This window comes from Armigeres subalbatus, chromosome 3 (genome assembly GCF_024139115.2).
Source record: "Armigeres subalbatus isolate Guangzhou_Male chromosome 3, GZ_Asu_2, whole genome shotgun sequence".
In the NCBI taxonomy this organism is placed as follows: Eukaryota; Metazoa; Arthropoda; class Insecta; order Diptera; family Culicidae; genus Armigeres; species Armigeres subalbatus.
This window is the reverse complement of record NC_085141.1, coordinates 344,037,446-344,050,987: the sequence shown is the minus strand read 5'-3', so window position 1 is coordinate 344,050,987 and position 13,542 is coordinate 344,037,446.

The window sequence follows — 13,542 nt, the reverse complement described above, 5'->3', positions numbered from 1 at the left end:
GCTGCGGCGAGGAGGGACACAAAGCACAGGAATGCGACAAGGCACCCTGGGTGCCTTATCTGCGCCAGTAAGAAGCAGGCCCGGAACCATGCTATGGGCGGGCCTGCGTGTCCCTTCGGTGAAGCCAATCGGAAAAAGCTGTGCAAGTAACACAGCTAAATCCGAACCACTGTGCACCTGCCCAGCAACTGCTGTGGCAGGCGGTCTCAGAGTCGAGGATCGATGTCGCCCTCCTGTCCGACCCGTACAACGTCCCTGCCGGCAACGGCAACTGGGTGGCGGACGGGTCTAGGTCGGCGGCAATTTGCACAACGGGAAGGTTCCCCGTTCAAGAGGTTGTACACTCCTCCGCGGAGGGTGTCGCGATAGCCAAGATCAACGGGGTGTTCTATTGTAGCTGCTACGCCCCACCAAGGTGGCCAATGGAACAGTTCAACCAGATGATCGACAGGCTATCGGCCGACCTAGTAGGTCGGAGCCCGTTCGTTATAGCGGGAGACTTTAATGCTTGGGCAGTGGAATGGGGCAGCCGCTGCACCAATCAGAGGGGACAAGCGTTACTCGAGGCACTTGCAAAACTCGACGCAGTGCTTGTCAATGACGGAGCCAGTAGCACATTCCGTAGGAATGGGGTCGAGTCATGGATAGATGTAACGTTTGTCAGCTCTAGTCTGGTCTCGGACCTAGACTGGAGGGTAGACGAGGGCTACACCCATAGTGATCACCTAGCAATTCGCTTCAAGATCAATTATGGTGTGCAGCGTCCGAGGGCGGGGGATCCCTGTCAGGTCCGTGGGTGGAAGACCACTCACTTCGACAGCGAAGTTTTCACCGCGGCCCTGGGACTGGAGGCCAACACCGACAGTCTAAGCGGGGATGCGCTGATAGCTGTCCTATCACGCGCGTGCGACGCTACTATGCCGAGGAAAGCCCTGCCAAGAAATGGCAGACGCCCGGTATACTGGTGGAGTGCCGAAATTGCAGCCCTACGATCAGCCTGCCTCAAGGCTAGACGTAGGACGCAACGAGCCCGCACCGAGGAGGAAAGAGCGGTCCGCCGGGAAGTGTTTCAAGCTGCGAGACTGGCCCTTAACAAGGCCATCAAGAGCAGCAAGAGAGCGTGCTTCGACAACCTGTGCGAGGGTGCCAATGCGAATCCGTGGGGTGACGCCTATAGGAAGGGGGCTCTTCACCCCCCGAACGGTCACCGGACCGGTTGGCGAGGATTATCGAAGTACTCTTCCCGTCCCGAGCCACAAGTCCCTGGCCTCCTCCTGCGCTGCAAGGCGCTGGGAGTGTGGCCGAAATGGTGGCTCCGGTGACGAACGAAGAGTTACTCGCAGTGGCTAACACCCTTGCGATGAACAAAGCTCCAGGCCCCGATGGAGTTCCAAACAGTGCACTTAAGGCAGCGATCATAGCGAACCCGAACATGTTCAGGCTAGCTATGCAGAGATGCCTGGATGAGTGTTGTTTCCCTGAGAGATGGAAAAGGCAGAAGTTGGTACTGCTGCCGAAGGCCGGAAGCCTCCGGGTGACCCATCGGCGTACAGACCAATTTGCCTGATCGACACGACGGGTAAACTGCTCGAGAGGATCATCCTCAACAGGCTCACCCCGTATGCAGAGGGTACGGATGGCCTGTCGAGTAACCAGTTTGGTTTTCGGAAGGGTAAGTCCACGGTGGACGCTATCAATTCAGTCCTCAAGACTGCAGAGGTAGCGATCCAACGGAAAAGGCGAGGAATTCGATACTGTGCGTTGGTGACACTGGACGTGAAGAACGCATTCAACAGCGCAAGCTGGGATGCCATCGCGCTCTCGTTACACCGGCTTAGCCTGCCGGTGGGACTGTACCGGATCTTGGAATGCTACTTCCAGAACCGTGTGCTGCTATACGAGACCGATGCCGGTCAGAAAAGTGTTCCTATTACCGCAGGAGTCCCGCAAGGGTCAATCCTGGGTCCGGTACTATGGAACCTGATGTATGACGGGGTTCTGAAGCTAAAGTTCCCTCCTGGTGTGAAGATCGTCGGCTTTGCTGACGATGTAACCCTAGAGGTCTACCGGAGTCAATCCCGAAGTAGAGCTAACCGCAGAACACGCGATCAGCACTGTGGCGGACTGGATGAGTGCGAGAGGCCTTGAGCTCGCTCAACATAAGACGGAGGTGGTTATCGTCAGCAACCGTAAGTCGGCACAACATGCAGTTGTACACGTGGGAGACGTCGCGATCACTTCAAAGCGGAGTCTGAAGATTCTTGGGGTCATCATAGACGACAAGCTTACCTTCGGTAGCCATGTCGAATATGCGTGCAAGAAGGCTTCGACTGCTGTGGCGGCATTATCGAGGATGATGTCCAACAGCTCCAAGGTGTGCGCCAGTAGACGTAGGCTACTGGCAGGCGTTGCCGCATCTATTCTTAGGTACGGCGGCCCGTCCTGGGCAAAAGCACTGGGGGTAACCAGTTACCTGCAGAAACTGGAGAGCACCTACCGCTTGATGTGTCTCAGGGTGATATCGGCCTACCGCACGGTATCGCGCGACGCATCCTGCGTGATAGCGAGTATGATGCCAGTCGGGCTGGTCATCCGGGAGGACGAGGAGTGTTTTGACCTACGTGGCACCAGAGGAGCCCGCGAGCGTACCAGGGTGACTTCGGTTGCCAGATGGCAGCGCGAGTGGGATAACTCCTCGAAAGGTAGGTGGACCCACCGGCTGATTCCTAACATATCAAGCTGGGTGGGGAGACCCCATGGGAGGTTCACTTCCATCTGACACAATTCCTGTCAGGCCATGGCTGTTTCCGACAGTACCACCACAGGTTTGGACACGCGGAGGTCCCCGTCTGCCCTGACTGCCCAGGTGTTGACGAAACTGCAGAGCACATACTGTTCGTATGTCCTCGTTTCGACGTCGAAAGAAGAGCAATGCTAGACGTTTGCGGCCGGGACACAACTCCGGATAATCTTGTCCAAAGGATGTGTCAAGCGGTGGAGAAGTGGAACGCAGTCTCGACTGCAACCACTCAGATTGCCTGCAGCTTGCAGAGAATCTGGCGCGCCGAGCAACAATCGACAAGCATGACTAACTTATGATTGGTAAGTTAGAGCGAAAGTGCCGAACGCGAAGAAGTGTGTGAATGGTCTGCCCATGCAGAGGTAATGGCGCAGCGGGTGGCAACCGAGATCGTCACCTCGAAGCATGGCAGAAGGGTGAATGAATAGGTGTATGTATGGACTGCACACGCCGCGCTGGGAGTAGCGCAGGAATGTTGGTTCCTACGACTACTGATACCCCGTGGCGTGGCAGAGGAGTGTGGGGAGCATCCAAGTCAGTCTCACATGGTACGAAAGGAATGAGTTGAGTCGTGTTGAGCTAGTCTCATATGGCATGAATGAGGTGAGTCAGACTCACATGGTATGTCAGAAGTGGGAACCTAAGCGAAGAGTCCCACAAGGGATGCCAGAGGGAGTGTTAGGTCGAATGACTCGAGTAGTATGTGTCAGCGCGAACTGAATGAAAGAGGTGAGCAGTCTCACATGGTACGATAAAGGTGGGCATAGAATTAGTCCCGCACGGCATGAGAAGGGTGGGCACAAAAGTTAGTCCCGCACGGCATGAGAAGGGTGGGCACACAAGTCAGACCCATAGGAGCGTTAATGTGTGTGCAAGCATGGAGCGTATGAGCATGAATCAAGGGTTTGGGTGGGCATACAAGTTAGACCCACATGGCATGAGAAGGGTGGGCACACAAGTTAGACCTGCACGGCATGACAGAGGTGCAACAGAGTATGTAGGGTGTGTTTGAGGGTGCGATAGAGCGAGCACCCAAGTCAGTCTCGCGTGGGACGAGTGCCTGTGTGAGCGATAATGAGTGAGTACGCTTAGTACTGCCGTCCCCCCAGAAGTAGTACTGCGAGGTAGTTCCTGGGGGAAACGATGGTGGAGCCCAAGGGAGTTTAGTCGGTATTACCGGTATGGTCGAGTCCGACACTCCAGTACACTTCCGTGTGGTAGTTTGGCAACTACAATGCACGTGTACTGGGTTAGTGTGTAAATGCATTCTCCCTTGTAAAAAAAAAAAAAAAAAACCTAGTTCCAACCTGAGCGAATAAAAAAACACTTTGACAGCACTTAGGTTGAAACTGGTTCCAACCTAGGTTGGAACTTTTTAAAAACGAATTCGACATAAAATTTAACGATTTGCTATTTTTCCACCACATCCGTAAGATTGTAGTTGAATTCAATAAGAAATAACAAACAACCATGCGTTCACCATCATTTTACATGCAATTGAGTCATTTTAAACCACCATTCGGGCGTTTTGCCCCAGGCCTTTTTTTAAAACATTTTTTAAATGCGTTAGAAAGTCATGAAAACTTTATTGTTTTGAATAGGAGATCATTGTGAAATGTAGCTGGGTTTGTAAATTTTGCACCTATACGTTAAAATGATTGGGTATTTTTGTTTATATAGGCGAAAACATCGAAAAAGCTTAAGGGGTGCATTTTGGACCGTTCTCCCCTACCTACAATGCTAACTTGCTGCTCAATGGCGTGTTCGAATCGCCGATAGGAAAAGGGTCTCGTCTCGATGGATTTGTCTATGGGTGGCTTGGCTTGACCGTGCGGTCGACGAATGACAAGGCGGCCGGTGCTGGCCGACGACGAAGGTTGCCGAATTCTCCACCGTCTACTCGCTAGGTTTGGTAGCTTTGCTGGAATGGAGGCTTGGCTTGCTGGATCAGCCGCTGAACGGCGTTGCCGGTCGGAATAGCTGACGGATGACGTTGTCCTTGAACGATTTGTCGACCAATGACCAAGTGGGTCGACGGATGGCGGAGCTTGTAGCATTCAGTAATTTTGTATATAGTTTTGTAAAAAGATTTTGTAATTAAATTAGATTGTAAGTATACAAATCTATCAATCGCCAATAAATCTAATTTTCCCTTTACATAGGCAAGCGAGCATTAATCAAACAGCCAAGCTCTCCAAGGTCGAGGCCATTTGTTTTCTGGATAAGGTGGGAAAGGAATAGCAACGCGACTATCTTGTCAAGATATCAATCGTGCCGATAAAGTCACGATTGTACACAAAGGGGTCGGGAAATGACGTACTTCCGGTTGTGTCCGAGTCCCACCTTCCTTAATCTGAGGATTCACAGACTCGATCATTTCGTCCGTGATTCTCCAAGGAGTTGTTAGTGTTTCGTGTGTTACAAGTAGGATAATTTAAAGTGGCGTTAATAAATTATTTGTCCGTTCTCTAGTTGCTGTAGGCAAATCAAGTGTGCGTGTTATTCGTGTGCGGTTGTAGTAATTAAAGTGAAACAATCAGGTTAAAATGTGCGAAACGGTGCTTGTGCTCCTTATGTGTTGTTCTGCCAGATTGGCTTTGTATTTCAACCGCAGCGAATTCCGCGCACCCAAGCGCGCGCTTCATCCCCTACGGACGAAAGATTCCTGGCAGTCGCCAACCGGCCAGATGCGGACGATCCGTCACTATATCGCTCAGAGGAGGCCGGGGGACCTCTAAGTGGACGGAATCCACCAGCCGGTCCGTCAAGCTACCGGCAATCAAGTGACCCCGTCGGCAAACCGCCATCGCGATTCACCAACACGCTTCATTGAGAAGCAATCGCCAATCGTTGCCCTGGCAGGGGAGCATCGACCCCGCCCAACGGTCATCGACTGTAAGCCCCATCGATACGGTGAGTCTCCCATCTTTTTTGTACGGAGTGCGGCGTCCAAGGAGGGCGCCGCGGAGGAATTTGTTGTCCAGTCGTAGACTGAAGGATGTACCGCTAAAGCCATCACACAGTTTTTTATTTGTCACGAGTTGAAAACCCACCGACAATAATTGGGTCCACCATCACAAACCGGTAAAGTGCGTGCGTGAGCTTTTTTTGCTACCACCGAAAGTTACGTTACGTAACGGGAGCGCAGTCCCGCCAAGAGCGGGAATATATAGTGGTGTAGTAGTCATCGCAATACGAGCTGTTACCCGGAGCGCAGATCGTTAAGGAGATGCGCTTCAATAAATCGTGACGTCACGTTAGAAGGTTAGAGCACAGAGCACGAACGATTATAGATAGGAGATAGGAAAAAACCGCACACAGCTAGGGAAAGAGAGACGAACGAACACCAATACCCAATTACAGTCCCCTGCGACTATACCCCAATCAACATGTGTTCCCATTAGCATTAAGGAATAAATATGTTTCGCTTAATAAAATCGTCCTTTATGTAGTCCCTAGCCAATTTGTTCATTTGAATGTATCGTATTTGTCACATCGCGTTAATGAAAGCTTCTAGTCTCGTCCTCTGTGTCTATTGAGTTTGATTGGGTATGTTGCATGCTTCCAACTCTTTGTAGAAGAGCAGGCGAGCGGAGAGAGTCATTTTTTTTTCTTGAGCAAGGGGCAAGGGTAAACGGAAATCTGCAATCAGACACCTGAGGAGGTACTCAGGTAGTGTGGGGATGGGTATGTCATGTAACTCTTACCCGACCCACTAAAACCAAAACCCTTTCGCCAGTCCGTACCCCCGGCCCGCAATTAAGCAATACATCAGGGGGGACTATTGAGAACGCTCACGCCTATGCTAACGCACTTGACGTCAATACACACAACATCGACTTCAAGGGTGGCTACCTCACCACCCGTCGATCGCAAGCTATGATAGTAACCTAACGGTCCGTATCATAATCTCACGTTGGAGACGAGCACCCCGACAACAACCACCGCGCGTGAACCACAATGACCTCTATATCTACATACTGAGGTCCCCGCAGCCCACCCGCGACATGTTGGTTGTCGGGGTGAGCAAAGTGTTCACTGCATCACAGGTGCCCTTACTGCACACGTTGGTTTTGTTCAAGACGCCACCACCGCTGCAGTTTCGACATAATCTGTTGAGATGCTGTGATCACCGCATTCCATATAGCTTCCTCCCGGCACATCCTCTCGACGACGTAGTCCGGGGTTGTATCCATACCACTAATAAGCAGCATGGCATTGCGTTCTACCTCGAATCGCGGGCATGCAAACATCACATGCTCTGCCGATTCTACCTCACCTACACATTCAGGACACTCCGCAGAATCTGCGAAGCCAAACCTGTGTAGGAATTTCTTAAAGCAGCCATGTTCAGACAACACCTGTGTTAGGTGGAAGTTGACTTGACCATGCTTCCTATCAACCCAGTTGGACACATCTGGAATCAGTCTGTGGGTCCAACGACCTTTGACTGCGGTGTCCCATGCTCTTTGCCATTTAAGCAACGAGGCTGCTCTCTTGACACGTCGCACTTGCACCGAGTCCCTTTCGTTGTAGCACTCCACATCCTCCTCTAGGAGTGTGTCGATCGGCATCATTCCAGCTATAACGCACACCGCCTCATATGATATGGTGCGATATGCGCTCGCGACACGTAAACACATAAGCCGGTGTACTCTGATCAATTTCTTTACATTGTACTCGGCTTTTAGTGCTACGGCCCATGCCGGCACGCCATAACGGATGATAGACAATGCTACCCCGACTAGAAGGTCATATCAAAAATATATCATCATATGTTATTATGTTATACACAATTTTTATAACAAAATTTGTTAGAAATATGGTGCAGGATGTTGTTAAAATATCTAAATTTCTATCAAAAACTACACTACTCGAAACAAAAAACTATCAAATTTTGAAACAATTTTATCATAAAAATAACATATTTTGTTAAAAATTTATAACAGAATCAGATACAAAATATGTTGTTTACTGTGCAGTTACAGGTCGTGACAGGTCTCCAGATTGTGATCAACATTCAGAAATATTAGTTTTTTTTTTAATAAGAATATTTTTCAAGAACATGAAACTAAGAACATTACAAATTAGACAACCTTTATTTGCGTTTGTGATATCTATGGCAGGAGACTTTGCTACATCTATTTTAATAGCCTACTGTTGGGCAATTCGGTATTAAGCATTTTTTAAATCTTATTATGTTAAAATCCTCTTACAACATTCGAAAGATAATGGCTACTAAGAACAAAATTGTATCAAAATCAGTTATAAAGATCACAATATGTTAAAATTGTGTTAAGTTTTAGTTATGCTCTTCTAGTCGGGACGCCAGCTATCAGCCTACGCACTTGACTATGCACCGCCGATCTGTTGGACATCATTCGTGATTTTATCGCCAATGAAGCACGCTGACATGCATAATCGACGTGGCTCGTAAAATTGAGCTTATCATCGATCATCACGCCCAGATGCTTGAGAGACCTCACGGAGTTAACTGTGCAGGTCCCTACTCTTATCCTAGCCTGCTGCAACCCGGGCAGAAACCATAAACAGAATAACAAAATGTGATATGGATTTGATTGATATAAGAGATAAAAGAACAGGCAACAATATCAAAAATTTACACCGAAATATCATTTAAATATCAAGATATGCTATGGATAAGAACAAACGAATGGCACATGATATTGATCACTTCTTACAAATAGCATAACTTGATCTCCTCATGATATTTTAGTGCAAATTATTGATATTGTCGTCTGATCTTTTATCTCTTATATCAATCATGTCCATATCTCATTTTGCTATCTTATCAACATTTGATATTATTGAGCTATTTTCATCTACTCGGGAACCCATGACGGTTATGCACTACCACGACTTCCGTCTTGTGGTGTGCAAGGGATAACCGTCTCGAGTTGAGCCATTCCTCCACTCTGCCAATCGCGTATGAAGCCGATCCCTGTGGAACACCCGCGGACACTACGATCGACTTTTGACCAGCATCAGTGTCGTATAACAGCACCCTATTCTGAAAATAGCTTTTCAGTATCCTGCACAGGTAATCCGGAACTCTCAATCGGTGCAGGGAGTCAGCAATTGCTGCTAGCATTGTTGAACGCGTTTTTTACATCGAGTGTAATCAACGCGCAGTACCTAATACCTCTTCTGTTTAAACCTCTCGCTATCTTGGCCGTATCCGTTACCGCTCGGATTGCTTCGATGGTAGAACGGCCCTTACGGAAGCCATACTGGTTGCTAGATAAGCCACCAGCACACTCTGTATAAGCCGACAATCTATTCAGAATGACCCTCTCTAGCAGCTTTCCAGCTGTGTCGAGTAGGCAAATTGGTCTGTATGCCGAAGGATCCCCCGGCTGTTTGCCAGGCTTCGGTAATAGCACCAATTTCTGCCGTTTCCATTGATCTGGGAAGTTTCCTTCGTCCATGCATCTCTGGAGGCAGCTCCTGAACATATCTGGATTGGCAAGAATGGCGTGTTTAAGGGCCAGGTTTGGAATACCATCCGAGCCTGGCGCCTTATTGAGCTTAAGTTTTCTTGCGGCTACGATAAGCTCTTCGTTAGTCACTAGCGGTACCACGTCAACTGACTCGTATGGTGTAGCGGGCCAGTCCGATGGTTCATGTGTCGGAAACAATCCCTCTACTATACGGGCTAACAGCTCTGGGGATCTTTCAGGAAGTGTGCTATTGGTCCTAGACATCACTATCCTGTATGCATCACCCCACGGGGTGTCATTCGCCATCCTGCACAGCTGTTCGAAGCAGGCTCGCTTGCTACATTTAATCTCGTAGTTCAGGGCTCTGCTCGATGTCCGGAATACCCCACGTCTATCGAGTCGCTCAGTGTCTGTTCTAGCACGTCGCAACCTTCTTTTAGCTTTGAGACAGGTTCTACGAAGATCTGCAATCGTGTCAGACCACCAGTACACTGGTTGTCGATTTCCTGGGGGCTGGGTCTTCCTTGGCATCGCCACGTCGCAAGCACGTGTAAGTGCTTCCGTCAGGTCTTTACCGCTTAGTCCTGTAGTCCTACTATCCCAGCGCAGCGCCTCCACCAACAGCTCTTGATTGAACTGTGAAGTGTGCCATCCGGGATCCGTTGCACCACCTTTTCTCGTCGTAGTTCTCCGGGTATACTCGACCATAAAACGTACTTCCTGATGGTCGCTAGAAATATGACCCTCGTGGACCATCCATCCCGGTTCTTCAGTCCATCCTGCGCTGCAGAAGGTGACGTCGATACATGAATCACCGCTCGGTCCTCTGAACTTTGTCACTTGACCTTCGTTCAGCAGAACTACGTTCAATACCGCTAGTGACTCTAGCAGGATATAACCTCTAGCGTTAGTAAACCGGGAACCCCAGTCCACTGCCCACGCAGTGAAGTCACCTGCTACAACTACTGGTTTAAGGCCAGTTAGTTTCGCCGCAAGAATATCAACTACCCTAGTGTACTGCTCTATACTCCACCTAGGAGGACAGTAGCAGGTACAAAAGTAAACACCGTTTACCTTTGCTATGACGAAACCCTCATCGTCAGGAGAAGATATTATCTTCTGGATGGGGTAGCGCCCACAAGTCCAGATTCCCACCATACCGGACTTGTCCGCAATCCAGCTGCCGTTTCCAGCAGGGATGCGGTATGGGTCAGACAGCAAGGCAACATCAGCTTTACACTCGATAACCGACTGTTGTAGCAGCAGCTGGGCCGCCTCGCAGTGGTTCAAGTTTAGCTGTGTTACTTGCATGTCTGGACCCTTCTAGAGGCCGGACAGGCCTGCGCACCGGTGAGATGCCTTCAGTGCGTCTACCAGGTCTCCGGCTTCGGTTATTTCATCCATGCCCTTGCACTGGATGTTCAGGACTGGGCACAGGGCTCTAACCTGGACCCTGTCACCCAGGACCTCTTCCGTCAACTTTTATACTCGGAACTCTTCCGAGTAGCATCCCGCTTCAAGTCGAGAATCATCTCGCCTTTGCGCGTTCTTCGGATGCAGTTGACATCCCTCCTAGACTAGAGAGCTTCTCGGTGCCTCTCATAGTCTTTAGGACTTCGGCGTAGCTTTTATCGTCAGCCTTGACAATGATCGCTTCACCTCTATCCTTCCGCTTGCCACTCCCACTAGAAGGCGCACCCTTTTTCTCACGGGCTCTACCCTTCTTGGCGGTGACTGGATCCTTTCCCTTGGTCGCACTCCTTGCGACCTGCTGACGCCTTCTTTTCGCCTTTTTAGGTTTCACTAGCTTTGAGCGGAGAGAGTCTGCCGATGATGATAGGCGCACTCACGCTTAGAGTGTATTAGGTGTGGTGGGCTCTCACCGTCTCTCTGAGTGGCTGTAAAGCATGCTGCGATAGATAGGGTGATACCGTTTGGCAAGATTTAGTTCGTAGCCAGTTGGAACGATCCGTAAATCCTATCTGGGAAATAAATGGACTCGCCCTTTGGGAGTCTCATCCGGGCAAATTAACTTGGGCCGTGGTCTCCTTAATGGAGTGGCGCTTAAGGTGATTATACAATCAAGCCATGTGGTGAATTTCAAATTTATTTGTAATGCTTGACGGTTGCACATCGAAGTAGGATCGGTCAACCACCGGGGACTTACTGAGTAGTTGCGATCAATGTGGGAGCTGAATGACTCAACGGGCAGAGGAATCAAAGGAGCGGGTAGGGGGCCAAAGGGCTCAAGAATTAGGCCCGCAGGGGAGTGCTTAAGCGCCAGCTTGAGCGTAGGTACTAAGTGCATTGTTGGAAAAAACTCAAAATCCCAAAACTCATAAACTTCTTCTTCTTCTTATTAGCATTACATCCCCACACTGGGACAGAGCCGCCTCGCAGCTTAGTGTTCATTAAGCAGTTCCACAGTTATTATCTGCGAGGTTTCTAAGCCAGGTTACCATTTTTGCATTCGTATATCATGAGGCTAACATGATGATACTTTTATGCCCAGGGAAGTCGAGACCATTTCTAATAAGAAAATTGCCTAGACCGGCACCAGGAATCGAACCCAGCCACCCTCAGCATGGTCTTGCTTTGTAGCCGCGCGTCTTACCGCACGGCCAAGGAGGGTCCACTCATGAACTATTTAAGTCATTCGTAAAATGAAACAAACCCAACTCAGCACCTCAAAACTCATGGCTGAGTTTGAATCATCGTAGGTTTCATTTTGTTCGCTTTCGTTAAAAATAAATGTTAATTGACGTTTGTCGCATAGAACGATGGATTTTCTTGTGTGCGTTAAACAATAAATTGGAGAGAAATGATTTTTAAGCAAATGAGTAAAACGATGGGCTTTAGCATGAAAAACTCAGGCGTGATGCTCTACTTCAAATTCGCAAACTAGTTAGTTCGTGCGGGAGGACTCGATGTTGAGATTTGTTAACGATTTTACAAACACAGTTTTAGTCTAAAAAGCTACCTTCCACATTCTTCTATTAGGATAAATCCCACACTCCAGCGCACAAAAGTGTGGAAGGGGTGGCAATAGGGCCGGATTTTGCTGGAAGGGGCCTCCGGGTTGACAATTTAGGGGCCCACATATGTATTAAAGTGTAGGGTTTTGTAACATAGGGCTTTCTAGGGTTCCCCATAATGCTGGTAGATCACTTTTACGTCGTGCGTCACGGAGTAAGATCTGCCAAACCGAGCCCTAGCTTTATCCATTTTTCGAGCTAGTGCAATAAGTTGTGGTAATAAGGATTCATCGTTTTTGGTCCTCACTACCAATTCCAGTCTCTGAATTATAACTAAATTTTCTTTACCCTGCAGATGGTTGAACGACTCGAATTCCCTTCGTTTGAGGTTAAACTGTAGTGGAAGTGGAAGTAACTTTTCAAGCAATTAGTTAAAAATAACCTCGGTGCACATCGCCCTAGGCTGAACTGATTGCTAGAAAAAAAACGAGTTTTGGGTTCAAATACGTACTTACTCTTCGTCTTCATGAACTGGTGAATAATGGCCATAAGAGGAACACACGAAAATTCTTGTAACTGAGCAAATTCTTTAGCTAGAAATTGTTTTGTAGATAGAGATAAATCCCGGGTTTGTAGCTTTACTGGTGATAATCTAAAAGCAAGGTAAGGGTGTGGCTAGGGCTCCGATGCATGGCCAAAGTATTATTGTTCTGTTTTCTCAAGAAAGGATTGAAAAGGGGCGCCTTCCATGAGATCGTTCTCTGGAAAGGGTCAGACTGAAGAGGAAAGCCAAGCGGATCGGACTAGTCATCAACACGACGATGACGAAGTACATGATAGGAAAAGCATCATGAGAAGACAATGTGAGCCACCCACCGCGAGTTTGCATCGGTGGTGACGAAACCGAGGTGGTAGAAGAATTTGTGTACTTGGGCTCACTGGTGACTGCCGAAAATGATACCAATGAAATCGTACGTACTTTGGACTCCACAAGACGCTCCGATCGAATAGAGTTCGCCGCCGTACCAAACAGACAATCTACAAAACGCTCATTAGACTGGTAGTCCTCTACGGACACGAGACCTGGACGATGCACGTGGAGGACCAACGCGCACTTGAATTTTTCGAAAGGAAAGTGCTGCGTACCATCTATGGTGGGGTGAATATGGCGGACGCGGACGGTACGTGAAGGAAGCGAATGAATCACGAGTTGCATGAGCTGCTGGGAGAACCATCCATCGTTCACACCGCGAAAATCGGACGTCTGCGGTGGCCCGGGCACGTAGCCAGAATGTCGGACAGTAAC